Source organism: Lepisma saccharinum, chromosome 20, assembly GCF_977018435.1.
Source record: "Lepisma saccharinum chromosome 20, izLepSacc3.1, whole genome shotgun sequence".
Lineage (NCBI taxonomy): Eukaryota > Metazoa > Arthropoda > Insecta > Zygentoma > Lepismatidae > Lepisma > Lepisma saccharinum.
Genome location: NC_139248.1, coordinates 45830083 through 45840126, shown reverse-complemented (window position 1 = coordinate 45840126; position 10044 = coordinate 45830083).

The window sequence follows — 10044 nt, the reverse complement described above, 5'->3', positions numbered from 1 at the left end:
TTTAAAATTAGGCCAAATAGTCAGCAAAGAAAATATTAGAGGTTTGAAAGAGATAGATAGCCTTGGGAAAAATCTAGCTAGACTTACATTTACGACATCTAATTATGCAAAAGATTTCCTTTCGAATCCATTGCTGTTACAGAATAATTGAGAAGGTTTTGTTCCATCACACCGAGTACGAAGAATGGGAATTATGAAAGATGTACATCAGTCAATAAGTGAAGATGAAATTTTGCAAAATATAAATTCATCAACAGCCAAAGTAATCAAGGTAAAACGCATTGTGAAGCATAAGTACGAGGAGGGTACTCGCGTTGCTGTTCCAACTCGAACGGTAATTGTAACATTCGACTCGCAATCCTTACCACAATATGTCATACTGTTTTACAAAAAGTTTGATATTGATAGGTACATTCCCTTGATTAAACAGTGCACTAATTGTTTTTATTATGGGCATTTCAGGGCTAATTGCAAAAGTAAATTAAAATACAAACGCTGTGGTGAGAATCACGAATCGTCCTCTTGCACAAATAAGATCAAGTGTTTCCATTGTAATCAGGAGCACACTGCAATTGACAAAAACTGTCCTGAAAAACAACGCCAAAAGGAAATAATCAAAATTATGACAGTTCAGAATGTTACGTTTTACGAAGCAATGAAGAAAGTCCCAAAAATTAACTATATATATGGATATGAACAGATATCTACTGGCCATGTTCAGGAAATAGAAAATACAGTAATGCCATTTACATATGCTTCGATATCTAACAATTCGAGTAGCACCTCATATCATAATAATATAATACAAGATCAATACAGTGTATCTAATAAAAGGCCATTGTACAGTTCAAAGAAAGCTGGAAAATATTTGGAAGAGACTGAGTCTTCTCAAGGAAAACGCCAGAAATCTTCTCAAACATTGAAACCATTTGGACAAAATGAATATAAAAAGAGAATGACAAACCCTGATTATTCTTTGTTAGGATCTCGAAAAGACAATGCTCCGGATTTGTCGACAACATGCCAACAAAATAAATTATTTGTTCTTGCAGAAGCGGCTCAAGCTATCCAGCCAAATCGGGCACAAGAACAAAATTCTACAAAATTCCTAAATAATTTTTCATTATTTATAGAGCAATTATGTAGCCTAGCAGGGACTTCGACATTGAACGTTAACCAGGACTGGACTTGCATTGCTACAAGTATTTTGCAATACTTATTTCAACAACCAGCATGCCAGACAAAGTCTTGAAAATATTACAATGGAATATACGAAGTTTAATTCCTAATAGACATAATTTACAACATATTTTATCTTATTTTTCTGCAGATGTCCTTCTCATACAAGAAACGTGGTTGAAAACTGAGTCAACATTGAAGTTTAAAGGTTACAATTGGATAAGAGATGATCGACTAGATGGATATGGTGGTTCAGCTATAGGTGTTAAAAGAAATATACAGTAAGACATTATTTTGTTTCAAAATATAAACAGTCAAATTCAGATTACAGGTGTTCGGATTGCTGATACGTCTTATGTATCAATTTACTGCCCTCCCACAGTGCACCTCCCTGTTACAGTGTGGCAGAATATCGTTGGGCAGCTTCCACCAAACACTTCATTTGTGCTGGCAGGGGACATTAATGCACACCGCCCTATGTGGGGCTGTTCTCTAACTGATCGATCAGGTAAAGATTTGTATAATTACTTGCAAGATTCCTCAGCTGTATTACTCAACGACGGAACACCTACAATAATCTCAAGACCTAATGAACAGCCGAGTGCTCCAGACATATCTATTTCCTCAAATGATATAGCTTCAAAAATCCATTGGAGTGTATTAGAGAAGTGTTGCAACAGTAATCACATGCCAATTATGATAACCTTTCAACATAATAAAAATATAACGTGGTTTACTATGCGCTCTGAACAAAACAATAGTCAATATAGTACAAGAAGGGTTGAATGGCAGAAATTCTCCGGAAATGTAAACAATGCAATAAAGAATGAATTGTTGAAACAAGAAGTATCGTATGACATATTGGTGTCTCTCATTCGACAAGAACAAATAAATGCAACAGTATCTAATTTTGGATCTAGAAGAAAAGTGACTCCGTGGTGGACAACGGATTGCCAGAAATGGGTAAACGAACGACAAAAAGCATACATAAATTATAAGGAGAATCCTACCATCAATCATTTTATTAGATATAAAGAAATTGCAGCAAAAACTCAGAGGTTCCTAAAGAAATCAAAATCATACTTTTGGATGTCATTTTGCTCTACATTAAGTAAAGATTCTTCTATTTCAGTGACTTGGAAAATAATAAGAAATATGTCCAATAATAATACTTGTCATTATTTTGGAGGGTGGCTCAATCGGTAACGCGTCTGACTACCATGCTAAAGGTCCCGGGTTCGATCCCCGGCCGGTTCAAATCCGGGAACTTTTCTAACGGTGGAAGCGGCCCCGGCGCCTACCCAGCGTCGAATAACATGGGTACCTGGGGGAAACCCTGGGGGGTAAAGGCGGTCAGGGGCGTGATGCTGATCACATCACCCCCACTCACGACCGGATCAAGAAAGTGTGGGGCGTTACCCCCACACCCCCTATACGCCTTCATGGCGTGGTGCTAAGCGCAGGGGAACACTTTACTTTTATCAATTCAGCCTGGATAAAAGAATTTCACCGCAAGTTGACACCAGATACGGTTGAAACTAATCTTTGTCAATTGTTAAACTCTATGAAATATCCAGAAACATCCACGTTAGAATCGCTATTCACTACGGGTGAATTAGAATATGTTTTTCATAAACGAAAGAAAACGTCTCCGGGTTTAGATGGTATTACATACGAATGTATTCAACACTGGCCTTTGAATGGATATGAAATTTTACTAAATACATATGTACAATTCAATATGGAATAGTGGAGAAATTCCATCACAGTGGAAAGAAGTGGTGATAATACCCATATTAAAACCAGGTAAACAATCAGGAATACATACGAACTATAGACCTATTGCAATGTCATCATGCCTTGCTAAATTATATGAACATTTAATACTGAACAAACTCACATGGTGGGTCGAATATAATCAGAAATTACCGAAACATCAGATGGGATTTAGGAAAGGAACTGGAACAGTAGATGTATTAGCGACACTAATTTTAGATATATGGCTATCTTTCATACGGCGGGAATTTTGTATCGTAGTTTTTCTCGATCTAAGTAGCGCCTATGATTCTGTCCTTCCAAATATACTGTTACAAAAATTGGAGAAAATGAACGTTCCACGTAATTTTATAAAAAGTATTCTTGGATTATTATTGGCACGTAAGTTGTACATTCGATATGGAGGACAGTTATCCACCGCACGTTATACACATTAAAGGTCTACCACAAGGCGCAGTGCTGAGTCCCATGCTATTTAATATGTACACGGCAGATTTAGGCTCAAAAATTCTTCAACACACTCGTCTATTACAATATGCAGATGATATTGTTATATACACTAGTAGTAAAAAATATTCAAGAAGGGGCTCAAAAAATTCAGAAATCTCTGGATGAATTATCATCATGGTGTGATATCAATGGAATTGAAGTAAATCCAGATAAGTCTTCGGTGGTAGATTTTAATAAGAAGAGATCTCTTTCATGCATATCAATAAATATAAACGGAAAAACTATTAGTCAACAAAGAAGTCATAAATTCTTGGGACTTACATTAGATGAAAAACTTAAATGGAAGTTCCGTCACAACTATAATGCGCTGCAGGTTAAATCACACTATAGCCGCAGCTCACCTTTTCAAAAAGAATTTAGTGACTTCCCTAGTTTGTTTGTGCAATGAATATACTGCAACTCCAAACCACATTATATTTCAATGCAAACTTTATGAAACTTACAGAGAACCACTTTTACAGGAATTGTACAGGAGTGGACATCAAGCGCCACTGACATGACACTGCCTTGTTTACTGACTTCACCTTCATCCTCGGTAATCTATATTCTTACAAAATATCTTAATAAGTCTAATATAATTCTGTAAAAGTGTAATGAAATTTGGAAACTATTTATTATGAAAGGAATAATTGTGAGTAAATATTATGTGCATGCATGTATATAATACCAATTGATAAATTGTTAACTAGTGCATGGATTTTGTCCACAACCAATAAATATTTTATATAAAAGAAATTCTTCCATGCACTTCCATTAACTCCGTAACCACAGCCGTAACTCTCCAGCAACAAGATTAATATATACCAGGAGGGATGGTGTACTTCAACAGTCTGTTCATACGTCCGGGAAGGACATGTTAAATGAATGAGAGAGCTCGTGGGTGATATCCTCACAAGAGCTTATTTTATATGTTCAGAAAAGGTAAAAAAAAAAAAAGGTAAAGTGCTCCCCTGTGCTTAGCACCACGCCATGAAGGCGTATAGGGGGTGTGGGGGTAACGCCCCACACTTTCTTGATCCGGTCGTGAGTGGGGGTGATGTGATCAGTATCACGCCCCTGACCGCCTTTACCCCCCCCCCCCCCAGGGTTTCCCCCAGGTACCCATGTTATTCGACGCTGAGTGGGCGCCGGGGCCGCTTCCAACGTTAGAAAAGTTCCCGGATTTGAACCGGCCGGGGATATGTTCAGATATTGATAAAATTTGCACATTTGGAATTAAATAAAACTAGGTATTTTACGATCCGTGTTCGGTAGAGCAGGGACCAATTGCCATAGGCGCTTAAGTGTAGAGTGAAAAATAAAGGGTACTGAGAAAAGGGGCTGCCGAAATTTCATGGAACAAAAGGACCTTTAGATGAAGGGCTAACCGTACTAGCATGCTCGCTCAATGAGTGGATTACCTCCCCAAAAACCATTGGAGTTGCACAGGAAGCGACTACTCACAGCCTAATTGTTATGTTTGAAATGCTGATAAGTAATTTCACACATTTAGAACGAAATAATAAAAAACATTTAAAACACACATGCAAAGCAGTAATAGTGCCTTGAGACAGGTAGGAAACTTTCAGTCAACCAGGCTATGTCCCTACCACCCCTACCAGAGAACAAGAAAATATGCACGAATAAAAGCTCATTAAGTCCAATTAGGCAATTTTGTATAGTATTTAGGACTATAATAACTGTGAATGCTGCCTTGTAATTCCAGGAGACCAGGATTCGATCCCCGGTGAAGGCACATAGCGGTTCGGATAACACTTTACACTGTATGTCCAGTTCCTATTAGCCTTTCTGTGCATAACGTGGACTTCAAAATAATCTCAAACAAACAAACTGTGACTGCTCCTAGAAAATATCACCGTCACCTCTGCCTCGTGACTTTTTACCCGGCGCCGTCACTATGGAAAGAACATGGCTTGGGGGGTAACCCAACACGGCCATAGCCAGTTTTTTATTTCTTTGTGGGCCAAACACCTGACTAAAAGGCAATGTTTTGAAATATTAGTTTTGACTAAACATTAAATATAATTGTTTAATAGGGTTTAATTCAATTGCAAATTATTATCGTTCAAAATCATCGTCCTTACAATGGTATGCATCTTGAGTAGTGTAATTGGCTATAATATAAACTCGATAAAGTATGAACCCCCCTCAGGCAGATTTGGCTACACTTAAAACTAGCTCAACATGCCCATATGAGTTTTTTGCTCAAGTGTGGCACCCTGTCTAATCCAAGATTTTTGTAAAAATGCCCTCGGGAATTTCCCGTGAAAGTATGACCCCCCTAAGATTGATTTGCCTACACTTATAAAAGGCACTTCTGTGAGATTGTTGTCCATAAATTTGTTAAAAATATGCCCCTCTTGATATTTTTTTTGGATACACTTAAAACTAAGCCAAGATGCTCATAAAACCCACACCCACCCACACCCACACCCACCCACATACACCCACACCCACCCACACCCACACATATTTACTTCCGGTTTGCCTACTTCCGGTCCACTTCCGGCCCACTTGTGACCTACTTCTGGTTTATTTCTATTGCATCATGTTGTGCAACAAATTATTAGGCATGTGTTGTTTTCTGATTGGTTGGTTATGACATAATGTGATGATGTGTTATATTCTGATTGGCTTATTGTTTCAGATGTTTTCAATGCGGTCCGTGCTTAGGCTATATAAAGAGATTTTGCATTGCATATCAGCCAGTATTGTGAGAGTTGTTGAAAAGTACAGATGTGTTGTTGCAGTGCTCCTCATATTTTTTAAACACAAAAATATAGCAGATTTGTATAAATTGAATTATAGGTTTGTTTGATTTAATATACAGAATTTTTTATTATTCATATCAAACATATTTGTAATATATTGAACAAAGGGTTTATATCTGCCCCAATTTGTTATACATGACACATGGTATTACACATGCATTTGTGCTAGGGCAGTGCTTCTGTACTTATTCTACCTTTGTGCATGTAGGCTATCAGCTTTATACAATCTGTCATAGGTTTATTAAGTATAGAGTTTTGATTTGAACCCCAAGAAATTTTATATAAATACCAAAGCCAAAAATATTAAAACACATACACACACACACACACTAAGTATACAAAGCACACTGCTGAACCCAACTGATATTTTTTATTAAGCATAGAATTTTGATTTGAATCCCAAGAAATATATATAAGTTAATAAACCAACAACAAAAATGCCAAATCAAAAATATTGTAATCAATGCAAAAAGAATATATCCAGCCCCAATTGGGCTAAGCATCAAACGAATTGTAATCCAGACAAATGCAGAACTCCAACTAAAATATGCCCAAGATGCCATAGAAAATATAGCATGGAATACTTCACATATAAACATAAAGGTACTTGTTCTGCGCAGTCATCAACATTGCCCCCACAACCATCTACATCTGGTCTGAAAAGGAAGCATGAAGCACCTGTTAATGCTAGAGCAGCAAAGCAGCCACGCTATGAACCCATCCATAGCAGTTTTGCTGACCAACTTAGGGATTACCGGTTTGTATCAGAGCAAAAATGTGGTATTAAGAATTTTTTGAACAGTATAAATCCTGATGTGCAGGCAATTCTAAATGCACAAAATGGCTCTTATAAGCTGTCCCTCAAATTGTTTACACAATATAAGAAACCAAATGGCACAAAATTTACACAGCCCCACATAACAGAAACTGTAGCTGTATATTCAAATACAAATTCAGACAAAATAATAAGAAGTTTGATAGAACAATTGAATATTAAACACTCTGAATTTGCGGCAAAAGAATCGGGATGGAGTTTATGCGGAACTCCACACAAGCTCTATGTTAATATTTCTGAATTCAGCCCATTACAAGGATCTACATATCTGCCATTACCTGCCAATATTAAAAACAAAAGAGCCGTGGTTAACATGGAAAATAATGATGAGAAATGCTTTTTGTGGTGTATTTTAGCTGCTTTGTATCCAGTTTTAAGGAACCCTCAGAGAATAACTTATTATAAACAATATGAACACAATTTTGATGAAGCAATGGAGGGCTTAAAATATCCAATGTCAGTTCAGAATATTCATAAATTTGAAAAAAAAGGCCAGGGATATCAATGGTAAACAATTATCTATTAATGTATTTATTTGTTCTACTGGCCGTGGCAATTGCTTGATAGATCCTCTCAGAATCAGTACACTTGATGATGATTCTGCTGTTCCGATTGATCTGCTCTTAATTGAAGGGGATGACACACACCATTACACTCTGATACATAATCTTGAAGCTTTAATTAGAACACAACTAGACAAATCTAAGACAATATTCAAGTTGTGTAGAAGATGTTTAACTGTATTTGATGGTAGAAATATGGTGAATGGGGTTCGGGAAGTGAATACAGAAATTGCTAAAAACAAGTTAATTGAGCATCTGAAATACTGTGGCAATCATAAACCTGTTCATATGCTTATGCCTAATCCAAGTGAAAATGCCAAATTCAAAAAATTTGAAGCCTTGTTGGAACACCCAGCATATATAGTCTGTGATTTTGAATCAAACCTCAAACCCCTTGCATTCTGCAGCCCAGATCCTGATGAATCTTCAAGTACATCATACCAGCTACATGAACCTTCTAGTTTTTATTATGTGATTGTACAGGATGGTGTGGTTAGTAAAGAATATTTATACATGGGACCAGATGCCATCAAAGAATTTGCACATAGAATAGAAAATGAGTGCCATGACATAGCATCTAATATCTTATTAAAATCAAAACCTATGTTGCCTTTAACAGAGAAACAGATTGAAGATTTCAACAATGCAGAACAATGCCCGGTATGTGATAGTGAATTTTCAGATACAAATATCAAGGTGAAACACAATTCTCATACAGATGGTAAATTCTTAATGGCCCTGTGTAATAGCTGTAATATTAAGATCCAGAGACCAAAATTTATCCCTATATTTTGCCATGGTGCATCCAATTATGATTTCCATCATCTGATCAGGTACGAGGGGTTTGACAAGCAGAATTTAAATATTTTAGCAGAAAATAATGAGAAATATATTGCTATTAGCAAGAAAATTAAAGTTAATGGTGTTCCTATTCACTTAAGATTTCTTGATTCATACAGAATTTTATCGGCTAGCCTGGCTACACTGGCCACTCAATTATCTGATGATCAATTCAAAATCACATGTGCTTTGTTTCCAAATCAGGACCTGAAATTAATTAGGCGGAAGGGTGTATATCCATATGATTATGTTACAGATTTTTCTAAATTTGATGAGTGTTCTCTGCCACCACAACAAGAGTTTTACAGCAAAATCAGAGCATCTGGAATCACTGATGATGATTATCACCATGCTTAGTTGATGTGGAACAATTTAAAATGCCAGACATTTGGTGATTATCACAAGGCATATTTAAAACTTGATGTCACTCTCTTAGCCGATATACTGCAGGCATTCAGAAAATCTTCTATGGAAAATTATAAGCTGGATCCAATGTATTTTTACAGTGCACCAGGCCTAGCATGGTCTGCAATGTTTTTAAACACTAAAATGCAGTTGGATCTCATTCAGGATCAGGACATGTATCTGTTTATGGAACAATGTATAAGAGGAGGCATGGTGCAATGTTCTCAGAGATATGCCAGAACAAATAACAAGTATATTCCCGATTATGACCCAGCACTGCCATCAAATTATATACTTTATGTGGATGGAAACAGCCTGTATGGTTATGCTATGATGGATAAATTGCCATATGCAGGGCTTGAGTGGGTTGAAGATTTCAACATTGAAGATCTTCAGGATTTTGATGACAATGACTATGGGCTGTTCTTAGAAGTTGATCTGACAATTCCTGATGATTTACACAACACATTTTCTGATCTGCCCCCAATTCCTGAGTTAAGTGTTCACCTGGCTCTAAACAGAAGAAATTGATGATGACTCTAGAGCCAAAACAGGATTATGTCATATATTACAAAAACCTCCAGTTCCTGATGCATCATGGTGTTCAAGTGACCAAAGTTGGCAAAGTTCTGAGGTTCAGGCACTCAAGATGGTTGAATCCATATATTGATACAAACACAGTGCTTCGAACATCTGCAATGAGCCAATTTGATAAATCTTTGTTTAAATTGATGGTCAATTCTGTGTATGGCAAAACCATAGAAAATGTCAGAAAACATACTGATGTTAAATTAATTACTGACCCCAGCCGGAGCAAAAAATTGATAGCAAAGCCCAACTTCAATTACAGAAGAATTTATGATGAGCATATGGCACTTTTCAACATGAAAAAAAACAAAGATTAAGTTTGATAAGCCTATTTATGTATGGGCTGTGATATTGGAATTGGCCAAATTACAAATGTTAAAATTGTATTATGATGTGTTGAAGCCTTTTTATAAGGATCGTGTAAAACTGATGTACATGGACACAGATAGTTTTATCCTTGATATTCAAACAGAAGATGTTTATAAAGATATGTCCCAGCCTGCATTGCTTGAATATTTTGATACCAGTGAACATACAAAGATTCAACCCCACAACAAAAAGGTGCCTGGCAAGTTAA